A 19,627-nucleotide genomic window follows, 5' to 3' on the forward strand; every position below is an offset into this window, starting at 1 on the left:
GAATGGCGGGAATGACCTACGAAGAGAGATTAAATAGTTTGGGCTTGTACTCACTGGAGTTTAGAAGATTGAGAGGGGATCTCATCGAAACATATAAAATTATGGCAGGCCTGGACAGGCTGAATTCAGAGAGAATGTTTCCAATGGCCAGGGAGCACAGAACCAGGGGCCACAGTCTAAAAATAGCGGGCAAATCATTTAAAACAGAGATGAGGAAGAATTTCTTCACTCAAAGAGTGGTGAGCCTGTGGAATTCCCTGCCACAGAGGGCTGTGAAGGCTAATTCAATAAATATTTTCAAGAGAGAATTGGATATATTTCTGAAGGCTAAGGGGATTAAGGGTTACGGAGAAAAGGCGGGGACGGGGTACTGAACTGGTAAGATCAGCTATGATCTCAGACGAGGATCAGCCATGATCTCATTGAATGGCGGAGCAGGCTCGAAGGGCCGAATGGCCTACTCCTGTTCCTATCTCTATGAAATTGTTGAACTCGATGTTGAGTCCGGAAGGCTGTAAAGTGTCTAATCAAAAGATGAGGTGCTGTTCCTCGAGCTTCCATTGAGCTTCGCTGGAACAGTGTAGGAGGCCGAGGACGGAGGGGTCAGAGTGGGAGTGACAGGAAGAATTAAAGTGACAGGCGACCGGAAGCTCGGGGTCACGCTTGCAGCCTGAATGGAGGTGTTCCGCAAAGCGGTCACCCAATCTGCGTTTGGTTTCTCCAATGTAGAGGAGACCGCATCGTGAGCAGTGAATACAGTATATTAAATTGTATCGCTGTTTCACCTGGAAGGGGTGTTTGAGGCCCCGGACGGTGGGAAGCGAGGAGGTAAAAGGGCAGGTGTTGCATCTCCTGTGCTTGCACGGGAAGGTGCTGGGCAAAGGGGTGTTGGTGATTGAAGAGTGGACCAGGGTGTTGTGGAGGGAGCGGTCCCTTCAGAATGCTGAAAGGGGGTGGAGAGGAAGATGTGTTTGGTGGTGGGATCACGCTGGAGGTGGCGGAAATAGCGGAGGATGATCCATTGAATGTGGAGGCTGGTGGGGTGGAAGGTGAGGACAAGGGGAACCCTATCGTGGTTCTGGGAGGGAGGGGAAGGGGTGAGAGCAGAAGTGCAGGAAATGGAACAGACACAGTCGAGGGCCGTGTCAACCACGGTAGAGGGGAATCCTCGGTTGAGGAAAAAGGAAGACATACCGGAAGCACTGGTGTGGAAGGTGGCATCATCGGAGCAGATGCAGCGGAGACGGAGAAACTGGGAGAATGGAATAGAGTCCATACAGGAAGCGGGGTGGGAGGAAGTGTAGTCCAGGTAGCTGTGAGAGTCAGTGGACTTATAGTGGATGTTGGTCGATTCCTCCCACTCCCTGGTTATTGACCTCTCTGCTAAGGGGAATAGGCCCTTCCTATCCACTCTATCTAGGCCCTTCATACAGGAAACTTTGTGCTATCCGGCACCGACGGGACCGAGCTGTTGCCGTCCCATCTAAACTGCCGGACAAACCAGCGCTAATGTTGAAACATACGGAAATTTTGAGCTCCGTACCTGGCAACAAACCCTGTTGCTTAGCAACAGCTTCTAAACAGTCGGCCGTACCTTGCAAGCATCTCTGTAGCTTAGCAACAGCTTCAGCGAGACCGTGCAGAGCCTGACTGGTGGAAAAAAAAGCAACGAAAAGAAAAAAACCTAACAAAACGGCTCCTGGTTTTTGCCGGTGGCTCGAGCATTCCGGACAGTTAACCTCCGGATAAACCAGGGTTTCCTGTAATTTTATACACTTCAATTAAGTCTCCCTTCAGCCTCCTCTGTTCCAAAGAAAACAACCCCAGCCTATCCAATCATTCCTCATAGCTGAAATTCTCCAGTCCTGGCAACATCCTTGTGAATCTCCTCTGTACCCTCTCTCGTGCAATCACATCTTCGTGTAATGTGGTGACCAGAACTGTACTCAGTACTCTAGCTGTGTTCTAACTAGTGTTGTATACAGTTTTAGCAGAACCTCGCTGCTCTTTTGGGACATACAATGACAGGAAGGGACCCCTCCTCCACAAAGCAATACAGATAATTTAATCATTGCTGCTGCACCATATTTTGTGGATAAAGTCACACTTGCTTTTTTTAATGGGAACAGGTGCATAAAAGAGTTCAATGATCATGTTAACACCAAAAGTTAACAACACCAAATACAGCCCTTCATGTTCGCTGACACAACATAAGCAGCCTTGTAAAGTGGCTGGAAACTAAACCCGAGGTTATGAGGATTTCAAATAGCAAGCTGTGAGAGTGACCGGCAATGATGTGACAACATGGGAATTTTGGCTACAGATATCGTGGCCCTGTGGGAGACTAATAACCAAATGTAATGTTGCTCGAAGGAGGAGTGAACACCCACAGGACCACTGACTACTGGCGACCAAACAAGGCAAACTCTATTTTACTACATGGGATTCTGGGAATGTTACCAGAGTTTTGGAGGCTGAATTCTGCAATTCATTCATTTCTTTCTGTGAAAACCATAAAATCGTTTGCTATAATGTTCTTATATTTAGACAGATGGTTCACATTGGCTATTAGCAGCTTTAAGAAGATGCCTGACTTATTGGCATCTAAAGCAAACAGTAGTTTATCTTTTACAATTCATGGTGGAATAGTCTAGATTTTGTTTGTACAAGATCACAGGATAGGTTTGGATGAAGATGGCCCTTCAGCCCATTTAATCTCCTTCTAGAATACCAACCTTACCATCTTTCCATTACAGCATCTGTTTCTTAATTACTCCAGTGTCCTGGCATAAACCACCCTGCTGGCAACCCATTTCAGCTGTTGATCACCCTCTGAGTAAAGAACGATTTCCTGCCATCTATCCTAAATTTGCTCTTCACACCCATGAACCCTGTGCCCTCATGTCCTGCTGCCCACATGTATCTGAAAGTATTGTTCCAGATTTACTTTCTCTATCCAGGTAAGTATTTATATTCCTCTATTAATGTTGCTTCAAAGACCTGCCTTCTTGAGGTTGAAGAAGAGGACTTGCTGATCAAGTTGTACATCATAACTCTTCCCCCTAACACCATGGATCAGGGCTTGTTGCTTTCTTCTGGATTGCCAGTAAGACCTGGATGGCTCCCATAATATCACGGTGACCAGGACTATATGCAGCATACCAAGTGCAGTGTGACCAGGGCAGCTTCGGCATTAGCTCTAGGTATTTGAACTGAACTGATTGGACAATATGATCCAGCATGCTATTTCCTTTGTTTATTAATGGGCCACACCTTTTAGGAATGATGAGTGGTGACTCAACTAACACCCTAAGGTTTGTCTCAACTTCCCACTTGACAAGTTCTATCCCACCCATTTCTATTTTTCCCTAATAAACAGTATCTTGCCTTTTTCTATCTTGAGTTTCATCTGCCAATGGTCATTCTTTGAAAGCTCCCTTTGTAAGATCCTAGTTGTCCTATCTGAATTCACATTTTTCCTAGCTTGGTGTCATCTCCAAATGTAACTGTTTTATATTATGATTATGATTCCAGGTCACGTTTGTAGACCAAGACCAGGAGGGATTCCCAGCATGGACCCCTGGGGTAACCCACTCAGTATCCTCCCTTTGCAAACTAGCTTCACCTCGACAGTAATTAATCAATATGCATGTTTCACCTTGAAACCTACGGACCTTAGTTTGTAAAGAAGTCCCTCATGCAATACTTTGTCAAAGGCCTTTTGGATGTCCAGGTACACTACACCATTTAATTCGGGATACGCCCCATTTAATTCGGGACGTCACCTCTTTCAAAAGGAGTTGGTTAGGCAAGATCTATCTATTAACGCTGATTCTCGCTCCACAGATGCTGCCTGACATGCTGAGTATTTCCTGTTTTTATTTATAATAGAGAAGGGTGAAGCTGTGTCTGTGCCTTTAATGGCAGCTGCCCAGATACAGGGGGCTGTCCCTTTAAGAATGAGTGACGGGGACAATCCAGATTCCTCTTTCAGGTTTTCTTGGGAGGATGTCAGGACCCCAGCGCGCAGGTGCAGGACAGGTTCTGCACGGTCACCGGGCAGAGCTGCAGGTCGGCGGGAGCGGGGTCGGGAGATTAATAAACTGCGGGTAGGCCATGCTGCAGGGTTTATAAAGGTAGAGAATGGCCTCAGGCTGGAATGAGATCCAGCGGCCTGGTCTGTGTTCCACCGGACGGCAGCGGTGAGGCTTTTTCTCAGTGACAGGCCCGGGTTATGCGCCGCCATCTTGGTGGAGGAAAGCCAGGCCGGTTCCACCTGCAGCAGGGTGCCTGCGTGGCCATCTTTGTACGGAACAGAGCGTGGGCGGGGCTTCAGGGTCCCAGTGACCAGGAGAGACAATCATTGACTCATTGATTTTATTCTCACTCTGCACACAGCGGGTGTAGAAAACCCAACCACAGTAGAGGGAGGGGGAAAACTGGGAGTGGAGGAAAGAAATGTTGGAGATGGTGCGATGGGTTTGGATTTCAGCACAGGGAGGAGGGAGAGTGTGTGGGACGGGGATTTCCAGCTTTGGGGGAGCGAGAGAGGAAAGAATGTTCCATAGAAACTAGAATTGTCTGTTCTGAATTTTAATCCTGTACTTACAGTGATGACTTTTCTAAACTCCTTTTACAGGGTATTAGAAGGGGAGGATTTGCAGACGGGAAACTTAAACCAAACATCACATCAACATCTGACACAGTCACTCCATTCATCAGGACCCAAATATCATCGGCCTTTGAATGTGGAAGGAGAAATATTTGTCTGTTCTGTCTGTGGGAAAAGATTTCAAACATCAGTGTGACTGGAAAAGCACCGAGACACACACAGCCAAGTGAGAGTGTTCCAGTGCACTGACTGTGGAAAGAGCCTTAACCAGTTACACAGCCTGAAAAAACATCGCACCGTTCACAGCGGGGAGAAACCGTACACGTGTTCTGTGTGTGGACGAGGCTTCAACTGATCACCCAACCTGGAGAGACACAAGGACACGCTCACCATGGAGAAACCGTGGAAATGTGAGGATTGTGGGAAGGGATTCAATTACCCATCCCAGCTGGAAACTCATCGGCGCAGTCACACTGGGGAGAGACTGTTCACCTGCTCCGTGTGTGGGAAGGGTTTCACTCACTCATCTGCCCTCCGATCACACCAGCGAGTTCACAGTGATGAGAGACCTTTTAAATGCGCTGATTGTGGGAACTGCTTTAAAAGTTCTGAGGGACTAATTCAACATCAACGAGTTCACACTGATGAGAGACCGTTCAGTTGCTCTCACTGTGGGAAGAGGTTCAGGCATTCATGCAACCTCATTGTACACCAGCGAGTTCACACTGGGGAGAGGCCGTTCACCTGCTCCGTGTGTGGGAAGGGATTCATTTGTTCTTCCCAACATCTGAGACACCAGCGAGTTCACACTGGGGAGAGGTCGTTCACCTGCTCCGTGTGTGGGAAGGGATTCACTCAGTCATCCCACCTCACTGTACACCAGCGAGTTCACACTGGGGAGAGGCAATTCACCTGCTCTGTGTGTGGGAAGGGATTTATTAAATCATTTCACCAGCTGAGACACCAGCGAGTTCACACTGGGGAGAGGCAGTTCACCTGCTCCGTATGTGGGAAGGGATTCACTCAGTCATCCAACCTGCAGACACACCAGCGAGTTCACGACCGACTGCAGGGGTTGGATTCTGCTGTTATTGCTGCTGTTAATCACATCCAGGACTGAACCATGTTCATTCTGACAGTCCGGGTTTGTTTTTGCTGATGTTAATAACCCTATAACTGGGCTGGAGTTTAATATTTTGATATGTCAAATAAATTAGCTTTGTATCAGACGCATAGTGGTGTCGAGTATTTGATTTCTCCAAGATAAGAGGAGACTAATTGATGTCCTGTTACCGACTGCTCCATTTTTGGGCCTTTTCTCCTTTCTAACTCTAGATTATTTCAGTTCTCATACCTTCGGTTACTCTCATGGACAAGTCCCAGCTCCCCATACATTCCAGAGTGCCTCTCCTAGCCCTGGTATCCAGGGAAGGTATCGGTAACACGCCCGGGATTACTAAACACAAACCCAGTCTGTTAATCACTTTCAGCTACTGGACTAAGCGTGTGACCCACAGCATCTCTCTCACCTTCGATGTGTGAATGGAGCATCACACCTCAGAACCTGATTTTAAATTTAATTCCACTCAGAAAATATATTTCACAAATAAACATATCACGTAAAATAATGGACAAAAAGCCAGAGAGGAGATGAGCCATTTTTCGCTCAGTGAGTTGTTGTGATCTGGAATGCACTGTCTGAAAGGGGGTGGACGCAGATTCAATAGTAACTTTCAAAAGGGAATTGGATCTGCTTAAAGGAAAAGTTTGTGGGGCTGTGGGGAAAGGGCAAGGGAGTGGGATTAATTGGCAGCTCTTTCAAAGATGATCAGGGCCCTTTCAGGCAGCTCTATATCCACAGGAGAAAGGCTGATATCTAACTCCCCGAGAGTAGAGTAAGATCCCAACTCTCTGAAAACTCCTTGAAATCTTTCTAAAAGTCTTTCACATGCTGACAGATTCCTTCCTTCTTTTGAAATTCCACTGCCGTGCGCCGGGGGTGCAGGCAATGCTGGGCACAGAAAGAGCAGCAAACCGGGTTCAGAGAGGGCATGCTGGGTTTGCCCTTGACCTGGGCTTTACGTTGAGCATGTGCTGGGGCTCAGTGGGATTTCACTGCTCTGGGTCATTTCTGAGTGTGTCACAGGAACATTACGAACAGGAGGAGGCCATTCAGCCCCTCGAGCCTGCTCCACCATTCAATTAGATCAGGGCTGATCTGTATCTTAACTCCATTTACCCGCCTTTATTCCACATTCCTTGGAACAATTACCTCACAAAAATCTATCAACTCAGTCTTGAAAGCTCCAATCAACCCCCAGCATCCACAGCCTTTTGGGGGAGAGAGTTCCACGTTTCTACTACCCTGTGTGGGAAAAAGTGCGGCCTGATGTCACCCCTGAATGGCCGAGCTCTAATTTTAAGATTCTGGCCTCTTGTTCTTGATTCCAGCACCAGAGGAATCCTCCATGGCCTCCCCTCTCCTTATCTCTGTAAACTCCTCCAGCCCCACAACCTCTGAGATCTCTGCCCTCCTCCAATTCTGGCCTATTGCACATCCCCGATTTTAATCGCTCCACCATTGGCGGCCGTGCCTTCAGCTGTCGAGGCCCCAAGCTCTGGAATTCCCTCCCTAAACCTCTCCGCCTCTCTACCTCTCGTTCCTCCTTTAAGACATTCCTTAAAACCTTCCTCTTTGAACAAGCTTTTGGTTATTTGCCCGAATATCTCCTCATTTGGCTCAGAGTCAAATTTAGTTTGATAACGTTACAGTGAAGCACCTTGGGATGTTTTACTACGTTAAAGGCACTATCTAAATGCAAGTTGTTGTTGTTACTCTCCAACCCCCCTCACCCCAACTCCTCTTTCACCCCTACTCTCCAACACCCCTCACCCCAACTCCTCTTTCACCCCTACTCTCCAACCCCCCTCACCCCAACTCCTCTTTCACCCCTACTCTCCAACCCCCCTCACCACAACTCCTCTTTCACCCCTACTCTCCAACCCCTCACCCCAACTCCTCTTTCACCCCTACTCTCCAACCCCCCTCACCACAACTCCTCTTTCACCCCTACTCTCCAACCCCCTCACCCCAACTCCTCTTTCACCCCTACTCTCCAACCCCCTCACCCCAACTTCTCTTTCACCCCTACTCTCCAACCCCCATCACCCCAACTCCTCTTTCACCCCTACTCTCCAACACCCTCACCCCAACTCCTCTTTCACCCCTACTCTCCAACCCCCCTCACCACAACTCCTCTTTCACCCCTATTCTCCAACCCCCTCACCCCAACTCCTCTTTCACCCCTACTCTCCAACCCCTCACCCCAACTCCTCTTTCACCCCTACTCTCCAACCCCCCTCACCACAACTCCTCTTTCACCCCTACTCTCCAACCCCCTCACCCCAACTCCTCTTTCACCCCTACTCTCCAACCCCCTCACCCCAACTTCTCTTTCACCCCTACTCTCCAACCCCCCTCACCCCAACTCCTCTTTCACCCCTACTCTCCAACCCCCTCACCCCAACTCCTCTTTCACCCCTACTCTCCAACACCCCTCACCACAGTTCCTCTTTTACCCCTACTCTTCAACCCCCTCACCACAACTCCACTTTCAGCCCTACTCTCCAACCCCCCTCACACCAACATCTTTCACCCCCACACTCCAAACCCCTCACTCCAACTCCTCTTTCACCCCTACTCTCCAACCCGCTCAACCCAAATCCTTTCACCCCTACTCTCCAACCACCCTCACCCCTACACCTTTTACCCCAACTCTCCAACACCCCTCACCCCAGCTCCTTTCAACCCTGTTCTCCAACCCCCCTGACCCCAACTCCTCTTTCACCCCAACTCTCCAATACCCCTCACCCCAACTCCTCTTTCACCCCTACTCTCCAACCCCCCTCACCCCAAATCCTCTTTCACCCCTACTCTCCAAACCCCCTCACCTCAACTCCTCTTTCACCCCTACTCTCCAACCCCCTCACCCCAACTCCTCTTTCACCCCTACTCTCCAACCCTCCTCACCCCAAATCCTCTTTCACCCCTACTCTCCAACCCACTTCACCCCAACTCCTCTTTCACCCCTACTCTCCAACCCCCTCACCCCAACTCCTCTTTCACCCCTACTCTCCAACCCACTTCACCCCAACTCCTCCTTCACCCCAACTCCCCAAACCCCCTCAACCCAACTCCTCTTTCACTCCTACTCTCCAAACCCCCTCACCCAACTCCTCTTTCACCCCAACTCTCCAAACCCCCTCACCACAACTCCTCTTTCACCCCTACTATCTAACCCCTCACCACAACTCACCTTTCACCCCTAATCTCCAGCTCCGTCAGCCCTACTCCTCTTTCACCCCTACTCTCCAACCTACTCACCCCAACTCCTCTTTCACCCCTTCACTCCAAACCCCATCACCCCAATTCCTCTTTCACCCCTACTCTCCAACCCCTCACCCCAACTCCTCCTTCACCCCTACTCTCAAACCCCCTCACCCCAACTCCTCTTTCACCCCTACTCTCCAACCCCCCTCACCCCAACTCCTCTTTCACCCCTACTCTCCAACCCCCTCACCCAAACTCCTCTTTCACCCCTACTCTCCAACCCCCTCACCCAACTACTCTTCACCCCTACACTCCACCCCCTTCACCCCAACTCCACTTTTACCCCAACTCTCCAACACCCCTCACCCCAACTTCTCTTTCACCCCAACTCTCCAACACCCTCACCCCAACTCCTCTTTCACCCCTGCTCTCCAACATACTCACCCCAACTCCTCTTTCACCCCTGCTCTCCAACCCCTCTCCCCCAATCCTCTTTCACCCCTAACCTCCAACCCCCCTCACCCCAACTCCTCTTTCACCCCTACTCTCCAACCCCCCTCACCCCAACTCCTCTTTCACCCCTACTCTCCAACCCCCTCACCCCAACTCCTCTTTCATCCCTACTCTCCAACCCCCCTCACCCCAACTCCTCTTTCAACCCTATTCTCCAACCCCCTCACCCCAACTCCTCTTTCACCCCTACTCTCCAACCCCCCTCACCCCAACTTCTCTTTCACCCCAACTCTCCAACACCCTTCACCCCAACTCTCCAACCCCCTCACCCCAACTCCTCTTTCACCCCTACTCTCCAACACCCCTCACCACAGTTCCTCTTTTACCCCTACTCTTCAACCCCCTCACGACAACTCCTCTTTCAGCCCTACTCTCCAACCCCCCTCACACCAACTCCTTTCACCCCAGCACTCCAACCCCCTTCTCCCCTCTCCTTTCACCCCTACACTCCAAACCCCTCACTCCAACTCCTCTTTCACCCCTACTCTCCAACCCACTCAACCCAAATCCTTTCACCCCTACTCTCCAACCACCCTCACCCCTACGCCTTTTACCCCAAATCTCCAACAACCTTCACCCCAGCTCCTCTTTTACCCCTAATATGCAACCCGTCATCCCAACTCCTCTTTCACTCCTAATCTCCAACCACCTCACCCCAACTCCTTTCAACCCTGTTCTCCAACCCCCCTGACCCCAACTCCTCTTTCACCCCAACTCTCCAATGCCCCTCACCCCAACTCCTCTTTCACCCCTACTCTCCAACGCCCCTCAGCCCAACTCCTCTTTCACCCATACTCTCCAACCCTCCTCACCCCAACTCATCTTTCACCCCTACTCTCCAACCCCCCTCACCCGAACTCCTCTTTCACCCCTACTCTCCAACCCCACTCACCCCAAATCCTCTTTCACCCCTACTCTCCAACCCCCCTCAGCCCAACTTCTCTTTCACCCCTACTCTCCAAATCTCCTCACCCCAACTCCTCTTTCACCCCGACTCTCCAACCCCTCGCTCCAACTCCTCTTTCACCATTACTCTCCAACACCCCTCAACCCAACTCCACTTTCACCCCTACTCTCCAACCCGCTCAACCCAACTCCTCTTTCACTCCTACTCTACGATCCCCTTACCCCATCTCCACTTTCACCCCTACTCTCCAAACCCCCTCACCCCAACTTTTCTTTCACCCCTACTCTCCAACCCCCCTCACCCCAACTCCTCTTTCACCCCTACTCTCCAACACCCTCACCCCAACTCCTCTTTCACCCCTACTCTCCAACCCCCCTCACCACAACTCCTCTTTCACCCCTACTCTCCAACCCCCTCACCCCAACTCCTCTTTCACCCCTACTCTCCAACCCCTCACCCCAACTTCTCTTTCACCCCTACTCTCCAACCCCCCTCACCCCAACTCCTCTTTCACCCCTACTCTCCAACCCCCTCACCCCAACTCCTCTTTCACCCCTACTCTCCAACACCCCTCACCACAGTTCCTCTTTTACCCCTACTCTTCAACCCCCTCACCACAACTCCACTTTCAGCCCTACTCTCCAACCCCCCTCACACCAACACCTTTCACCCCCACACTCCAAACCCCTCACTCCAACTCCTCTTTCACCCCTACTCTCCAACCCGCTCAACCCAAATCCTTTCACCCCTACTCTCCAACCACCCTCACCCCTACACCTTTTACCCCAACTCTCCAACACCCCTCACCCCAGCTCCTTTCAACCCTGTTCTCCAACCCCCCTGACCCCAACTCCTCTTTCACCCCAACTCTCCAATACCCCTCACCCCAACTCCTCTTTCACCCCTACTCTCCAACCCCCCTCACCCCAAATCCTCTTTCACCCCGACTCTCCAAACCCCCCTCACCCCAAATCCTCTTTCACCCCTACTCTCCAACCCTCCTCACCCCAAATCCTCTTTCACCCCTACTCTCCAAACCCCCTCACCTCAACTCCTCTTTCACCCCTACTCTCCAACCCCCTCACCCCAACTCCTCTTTCACCCCTACTCTCCAACCCTCCTCACCCCAAATCCTCTTTCACCCCTACTCTCCAACCCACTTCACCCCAACTCCTTTCACCCCTACTCTCCAACCCCCTCACCCCAACTCCTCTTTCACCCCTACTCTCCAACCCACTTCACCCCAACTCCTCCTTCACCCCAACTCCCCAAACCCCCTCAACCCAACTCCTCTTTCACTCCTACTCTCCAAACCCCCTCACCCAACTCCTCTTTCACCCCAACTCTCCAAACCCCCTCACCACAACTCCTCTTTCACCCCTACTATCTAACCCCTCACCACAACTCACCTTTCACCCCTAATCTCCAGCTCCGTCAGCCCTACTCCTCTTTCACCCCTACTCTCCAACCTACTCACCCCAACTCCTCTTTCACCCCTTCACTCCAAACCCCATCACCCCAATTCCTTTTTCACCCCTACTCTCCAACCCCTCACCCCAACTCCTCCTTCACCCCTACTCTCAAACCCCCTCACCCAACTACTCTTCACCCCTACACTCCACCCCCTTCACCCCAACTCCACTTTTACCCCAACTCTCCAACACCCCTCACCCCAACTTCTCTTTCACCCCTACTCTCCAACCCCCTCACCCCAACTCCTCTTTCATACCTACTCTCCAACCCCCCTCACCCCAACTCCTCTTTCAACCCTATTCTCCAACCCCCTCACCCCAACTCCTCTTTCACCCCTACTCTCCAACCCCCCTCACCCCAACTTCTCTTTCACCCCAACTCTCCAACACCCTTCACCCCAACTCTCCAACCCCCTCACCCCAACTCCTCTTTCACCCCTACTCTCCAACACCCCTCACCACAGTTCCTCTTTTACCCCTACTCTTCAACCCCCTCACGACAACTCCTCTTTCAGCCCTACTCTCCAACCCCCCTCACACCAACTCCTTTCACCCCAGCACTCCAACCCCCTTCTCCCCTCTCCTTTCACCCCTACACTCCAAACCCCTCACTCCAACTCCTCTTTCACCCCTACTCTCCAACCCACTCAACCCAAATCCTTTCACCCCTACTCTCCAACCACCCTCACCCCTACGCCTTTTACCCCAAATCTCCAACAACCTTCACCCCAGCTCCTCTTTTACCCCTAATATGCAACCCGTCATCCCAACTCCTCTTTCACTCCTAATCTCCAACCACCTCACCCCAACTCCTTTCAACCCTGTTCTCCAACCCCCCTGACCCCAACTCCTCTTTCACCCCAACTCTCCAATGCCCCTCACCCCAACTCCTCTTTCACCCCTACTCTCCAACGCCCCTCAGCCCAACTCCTCTTTCACCCATACTCTCCAACCCTCCTCACCCCAACTCATCTTTCACCCCTACTCTCCAACCCCACTCACCCCAAATCCTCTTTCACCCCTACTCTCCAACCCCCCTCAGCCCAACTTCTCTTTCACCCCTACTCTCCAAATCTCCTCACCCCAACTCCTCTTTCACCCCGACTCTCCAACCCCTCGCTCCAACTCCTCTTTCACCACTACTCTCCAACACCCCTCAACCCAACTCCACTTTCACCCCTACTCTCCAACCCGCTCAACCCAACTCCTCTTTCACTCCTACTCTACGATCCCCTTACCCCATCTCCACTTTCACCCCTACTCTCCAAACCCCCTCACCCCAACTTTTCTTTCACCCCTACTCTCCAACCCCCTCACCCCAACTCCTCTTTCACCCCTACTCTCCAACCCCGCTCACCCCAAATCCTCTTTCACCCCTACTCTCCAACCCCCCTCACCCCAAATCCTCTTTCACCCCTACTCTCCAAACCCGCTCACCTCAACTCCTCTATCACCCCTACTCTCCAACCCTCACCCCAATCCTCTTTCACCCCTACTCTCCAACCCCCTCACCCCTCACTGCAACTCCTCTTTCACCCCTGCTCTCCAAAACCCCTCACCTCATCTCCTCTATCACTCCTACTCTCCAACTCCCCTCACCTCAACTCCCCTTTCACCCCTACTCTCCAACCCCTCTCCCCAAAATCCTCTTTCACCCCTACTCTCCAACCCCCCTCACCCCAACTACTCTTTCACCCCTACTCTCCACCCCCCTCACCCCAACTCCCCTTTCACCCCAACTCCTCTTACACCCCTACTCTCCAACCCCCCTCACCCCAACTCCTTTCACCCCTACTCTCCAACCCCCTCACCCCAACTCCTCTTTCAGCCCTATTCTCCAAACCCCTCACCCCAACTCCTCTTTCACCCCTAATCTCCAACCCCCTCTCCCCAACTCCTCTTTCACCCCTACTCTCCAACCCCCTCACCCCAACTCATCTTTTACCCCTACTCTCCTACCCCCCTCACCCCAACTCCTCTTTCACCCCTACTCTCCAACCCCCTCACCCGAACTCCTCTTTCAGCCCTATTCTCCAACCCCCTCACCCCAACTCATCTTTTACCCCTACTCTCCTACCCCCCTCACCCCAACTCCTCTTTCACCCCAACTCCTCTTTCAGCCCTATTCTCCAAACCCCTCACCCCAACTCCTCATTCACCCCTACTCTCCAATCCCCTCCCCCCAACTCCTCTTTCACCCCTAATCTCCAAACCCCCTCGCCCCAACTCCCCTTTCACCCCTACTCTCCTACCCCCCTCACCCCAACTCCTCTTTCACCCCTACTCTCCAACCCCCTCACCCGAACTCCTCTTTCACCACTACTCTCCAACCCGCTCACCCCAACTCCTCTGTCACCCGTACTCTCCAAACTCCCTCACCCCAACTCCTCTTTCACCCCTAATCTCCAACCCCCCACACCCCAACTCCTCTTTCACACATACTCTCCAAACCCCCTCATCCCAACTCCTCTTTCACCTCTACTCTCCAATCCCCTCAACCTAACTCCTCTTTCACCCCTACTCTCCAACCCCCCTCACCCCAACTCCTCTTTCACCCCTACTCTCCAACCCCCCTCACCCCAACTCCTCTTTCACCCCTACTCTCCAATCCCCTCACCCTAACTCCTCATTCACCCCTACTCACCAACCCCCTCACCCCAATTCTTCTTTCACCCCTACTCTCCAATCCCCTCACCCTAACTCCTCTTTCACCCCCACTCTCCAATCCTCCTCACCACAAATCCTTTTTCACCCCTACTCTCCAACCCCCCTCACCCCAACTCCTCTTTCACCCCTACTCTCCAAACCCCCTCACCTCAAATCCTCTTTCACCCCTACTCTCCAAACCCCCTCACCTCAAATCCTCTTTCACCCCTACTCTCCAACCCCCTCACCGCAACTCCACTTTCACCCCTACTCTCCAACCCCCCTCACCCCATCTCCTCTTTCACCCCTACTCTCCAACCCTCCTCACCCCAACTCCTCTTTCACCCCTACTCTCCAACCCCCTCACCCCATCTCCTCTTTCACCCCTACTCTCCAACCCTCCTCACCCCAACTCCTTTTTCACCTCTACTCTCCAACCCCCCTCACCCCAACTTCTCTTTCACCGTTCTCACTAACCCCAAGTCCACTTTCACCCCTACTCCCCAACCCCCCTCCCCAACTCCGCTTTCACCCCTACTCTCCAACCCTCCTCACCCCAACTCCTCTTTCACCCCTACTCTCCAAATCCCCTCACCTCAACTCCTCTTCCACCCCTACTCTCCAACCCCCTCACCCCAATTCCTCTTTCACCCCACTCTCCAATCGCCTCACCCCAACTCCTCTTTCACCCCTACTCTCCAACCCCCCTCACCCCAACTCCTCTTTCACCCCTACTCTCCAACCCCCCTCACCCCAACTCCTTTTTCACCCCTACTCTCCAACCCCCTCACCCCAACTCCTCTTTCACCCCTCCTCTCCAACCCCCTCACCCCAACTCCTCTTTCACCCCTGCTCTCCAAACCCTCTCACCCCAACTCCTCTTTCACCAATACTCTCCAAACCCCCTGACCCCAACTACTCTTTCACTCCAACTCTCCAATACCCCTCACCCCAACTCCTCTTTCACCCATACTCTCCAACCCCCTCACCCCAACTCCTCTTTCACCCCTACTCTCCGACCCCCCTCACCCCAACTCCTCTTTCACCCCTACTCTCCAATCCCCCTGACCCCAACTCCTCTTTCACCCCTACTCTCCAACCCCCTCACCCCAACTCCTCTTTCAATCCTACTCTCCAACCCCCTCACCCCAACTCCTCTTTCACCCCTACTCTCCAACACCCCTCACCCCAACTCCTCTTTCACCCCTACTCTCCAACCCCCCCTACCCAACTCCTCTTTCACCCCTACTCTCCAACCCCCCTCACCCCAACTCCTCTTTCACCCCTACTCACCAACCCCCCTCACCCAAACTCCTCTTTGACCCCTACTCTGCAACCCCCTCACCTCAACTCCTCTTTCACCCCTACTCTCCAACCCCCTCACCCCAAATCCTCTTTCACCCCTACTCTCCAAACCCCTCACCCCAACTCCTCTTTCACCCCTACTCTCCAACACCCCCTCACCCCAACTCCTCTTTCACCCCTACTCTCTAACGTACTCACACCAACTGCTCTTTCATCCCTACTCTCCAACCCCCATCACCCCAACTCCACTTTCACCCCTACTCTCAAACCCCCTCACCCCAACTCATCTTTCACCCCTACTCTCCAACCCCCTCACCCCAACTCCTTTCACCCCTACTCTCCAACCCCCTCACCACAACTCCTCTTTCACCCCTACTCTGCAACCCCCCTCACCCCAACTCCTCTTTCACCCCTACTCTCCAACCCCCTCACCCAAACTCCTCTTGCACCCCTACTCTCCAACCCCCCTCACCCCAACTCCTCTTTCACCCCTACTCTCCAACCCCCTCACCCCAACTCCTCTTGCACCCCTACTCTCCAACCCCCCTCACCCCAACTCCTCTTTCACGTCTACTCTCCAACCCCCCTCACCCCAACTCCTCTTTCACCCCTACTCTCCAACCCCCCTCTACCCAACTGCTCTTTCACCCCTCCTCTCCAAACCCCATGACCCCAACTCCTCTTTCACCCCTACTCTCCAACCCCCTCACCCCAACTCCTCTTTCACCCCTACTCTCCAACACCCCTCACAACAACTCCTCTTTCACCCCTACTCTCCAACCTACTCACACCAACTGCTCTTTCATCCCTACTCTCCAACCCCCATCACCCCAACTCCTCATTCACCCCTACTCTCCAATCCCCTCACCCCAACTCCTCTTTCACCCCTACTCTCCAAACCCCCTCGCCCCAACTTCTCTTTCACATCTACTCTCCTACCCCCCTCACCCCAACTCCTCTTTCACCCCTACTCTCCAACCCCCTCACCCCAACTCCTCTTTCACCACTACTCTCCAACCCGCTCACCCCAACTCCTCTTTCACCACTACTCTCCAACCCGCCTCACCCCAACTCCTCTGTCACCCCTAATCTCCAACCCCCCACACCCCAACTCCTCTTTCACTCTGCTCTCCATCCCCCCTCACCCCAACTCCTCTTTCACACCTACTCTCCAAACCCCCTCACCTCAACTCCTCTTTCACCACTACTCTCCAAACCCCCTCACCTCAATTCCTCTTTCACCCCTGCTCTCCAACCCCCTCACCCCAATGCCTCTTTCACCCCTACTCTCCAATCCCCTCACCCGAACTCCACTTTCACCCCTACTCTCCAACCCCCCTCACCCCAACTCCTCTTTCACCCCTACTCTCCAACACTCCTCACCCCAACTCCTCTTTCACCCCTACTCTCCAACCCCCTCACTCCAACTGCACTTTCACCCCTACTCTCCAACCCCCTCACCCCAACTCCTTTTTCACCTCTACTCTCCAACCCCCTCACCCCAAGTCCACTTTCACCCCTACTCCCCAACCCCCCTCCCCAACTCCGCTTTCACCCCTACTCTCCAAACCCCCTCACCTCAACTGCTCTTCCACCCCTACTCTCCAACCCCCTCACCCCAACTCCTCTTTCACCCCACTCTCCAATCGCCTCACCCTAACTCCTCTTTCACCCGTACTCTCCAACCCCCCTCACCCCAACTCCTCTTTCACACCTGCACTCCAACCCCCCTCACCCCAACTCCTCTTTCACCCCTACACTCCAACCCCCCTCACCCCAACTCCTCCTTCACCCCTACTCTCCAACCCCCCTCACCCCAACTCCTCTTTCACCCCACTCTCCAATCGCCTCACCCTAACTCCTCTTTCACCCGTACTCTCCAACCCCCCTCACCCCAACTCCTTTTTCACCCCTACTCTCCAATCCCCTCACCCCAACTCCTCTTTCACCCCTACTCTCCAACCCCCCTCACCCCAACCCCTCTTTCACCGCTAATCTCCAATCCCCCTCACCCCAACTCCTCCTTCACCCCTACTCTCCAACCCCCCTCACCCCAACTCCTCTTTCACTCCTACTCTCCAACCCCCCCCTCACCCCAACTCCTCTTTCACCCCTACTCTCCAACCCCCCTCACCCCAACTCCTCTTTCACCCCTACTCTCCAATCCCCTCACCCCAACTCCTCTTTCGCCCCTACTCTCCAACCCCCTTCACCCCAACTCCTCTTTCACGCCTACTCTCCAACCCCCCTCACCCCAACCCCTCTTTCACCACTAATCTCCAATCCCCCTCACCCCAACTCCTCCTTCACCCCTACTCTCCAACCCCCCTCACCCCAACTCCTCTTTCACTCCTACTCTCCAACCCCCCCTCACCCCAACTCCTCTTTCACCCCTACTCTCCAACCCCCTTCACCCCAACTCCTCTTTCACTCCTACTCTCCAACCCCCCCTCACCCCAACTCCTCTTTCACCCCTACTCTCCAACCCCCCTCAGCCCAACTCCTCTTTCACCCCTACTCTCCATACCCCTCACCCCAACTCCTCTTTGAGCCCTACTCTCCAAACCCCGCACCCCAACTCCTCTTTCACCCCTACTCTCCAACCCCCTCACCCCAACTCCTCTTTCACCCCTACTCTCCAACCCCCTCACCCCAACTCCTCTTTCACCCCCTACTCTCCAACCCCCTCACCCCAACTCCTCTCCAACCCCCTCACCCCAACTCCTCTCCAACCCCCTCACCCCAACTCCTCTCCAACCCCCTCACCCCAACTCCTCTTTCACCCCTACTCACCAAACCCCTCACCCCAACTCCTCTTTCACCCCTACTCACCAAACCCCTCACCCCAACTCCTCTTTCACCCCTACTCACCAAACCCCTCACCCCAACTCAACTTTCACCCCTATTCTCCAACCCCTCACCCCAACTCCTCTTACACCCCTACTCTCCAACCCCCCTCACCCCAACTCCTCTTTCACCCCTACTCTCCAACCCCCCTCCACCCAACTCTTTTTTCACCCCCACTCTCTAACCCCTCCTCATCCCAACTCCTCTTTCATCCCTACCCTCCAACCCCCTCACCCCAACTCCTTTCATCCTACTCTCCATCCCCCCCTCTCCCCAACTCCTCTTTCACTCCTACTCTCCATCCCTCTCTCATCTTCCATGGAACATGATATCAGTCAGAATTTGAAAGATATTTACAAATGATTCTAGAGGCTGTTTGAGTTGGGATCCTCCTTTATTCTGTCCACTCGAGGATTGTGGTAACAGACTTTCTCCTGTTAATATTGACCTGGAGTACGGAGCACTGAGTGTGTCCAGCTGCAGCTACTGGCAGACCACATTGCGGTGCTGGAGCTGCGATTGGATACATACTGGAGGGTTTGTGATTCTGAGGACGTCGTGGATATCACGTTTCAGCAGTTCTTCACGCCGCCGGCAAAGGTTGGACAGGCAGAAAGGAAAGGGGTGACCACCAGGCAGAGTACTAGGCGCAGGCAGATAGTGCAGGAGTCCCTTCTGGACATCCCCCTCTCTAACAGATACACCACTTTGAATACTGTTGAGGGGGATGGCTTATCAGGGGAAGGCAGCAGCAGCCAACTTCCTGGCACCAGGGGTGGTTCTGCTGCACAGGACGGGAGGAAAAAAAGGGGTAGAGCTATAGTAATAGGGGATTCTATTGTAAGGGGAATAGATAGGCATTTCTGCGGCCACAAATGAGACTCCAGGATGGTGTGTTGCCTCCCTGGTGCAAGGGTCAAGGATGTCTCAGAGCGGCTGCAGAACATTTTGGAAGGGGAGGGTGAACAGCCAGTTGTCGTGGTGCATATAGGTAC

At 53.0% G+C, this 19,627-nt stretch overlaps 1 pseudogene; it reads left to right on the forward strand.

Annotated features, from left to right (window-relative positions):
- The first annotated feature begins 1,084 nt into the window (after positions 1–1,084).
- LOC147119282 (uncharacterized) overlaps positions 1,085–19,627 on the forward strand; it is a 48,984-nt pseudogene continuing 30,441 nt past the window's right edge.

The sequence above is a fragment of the Somniosus microcephalus genome, chromosome 4 (assembly GCF_052327205.1).
Source record: "Somniosus microcephalus isolate GS21.2 chromosome 4, FLI_Smic_1.0, whole genome shotgun sequence".
Taxonomy (NCBI): domain Eukaryota; kingdom Metazoa; phylum Chordata; class Chondrichthyes; order Squaliformes; family Somniosidae; genus Somniosus; species Somniosus microcephalus.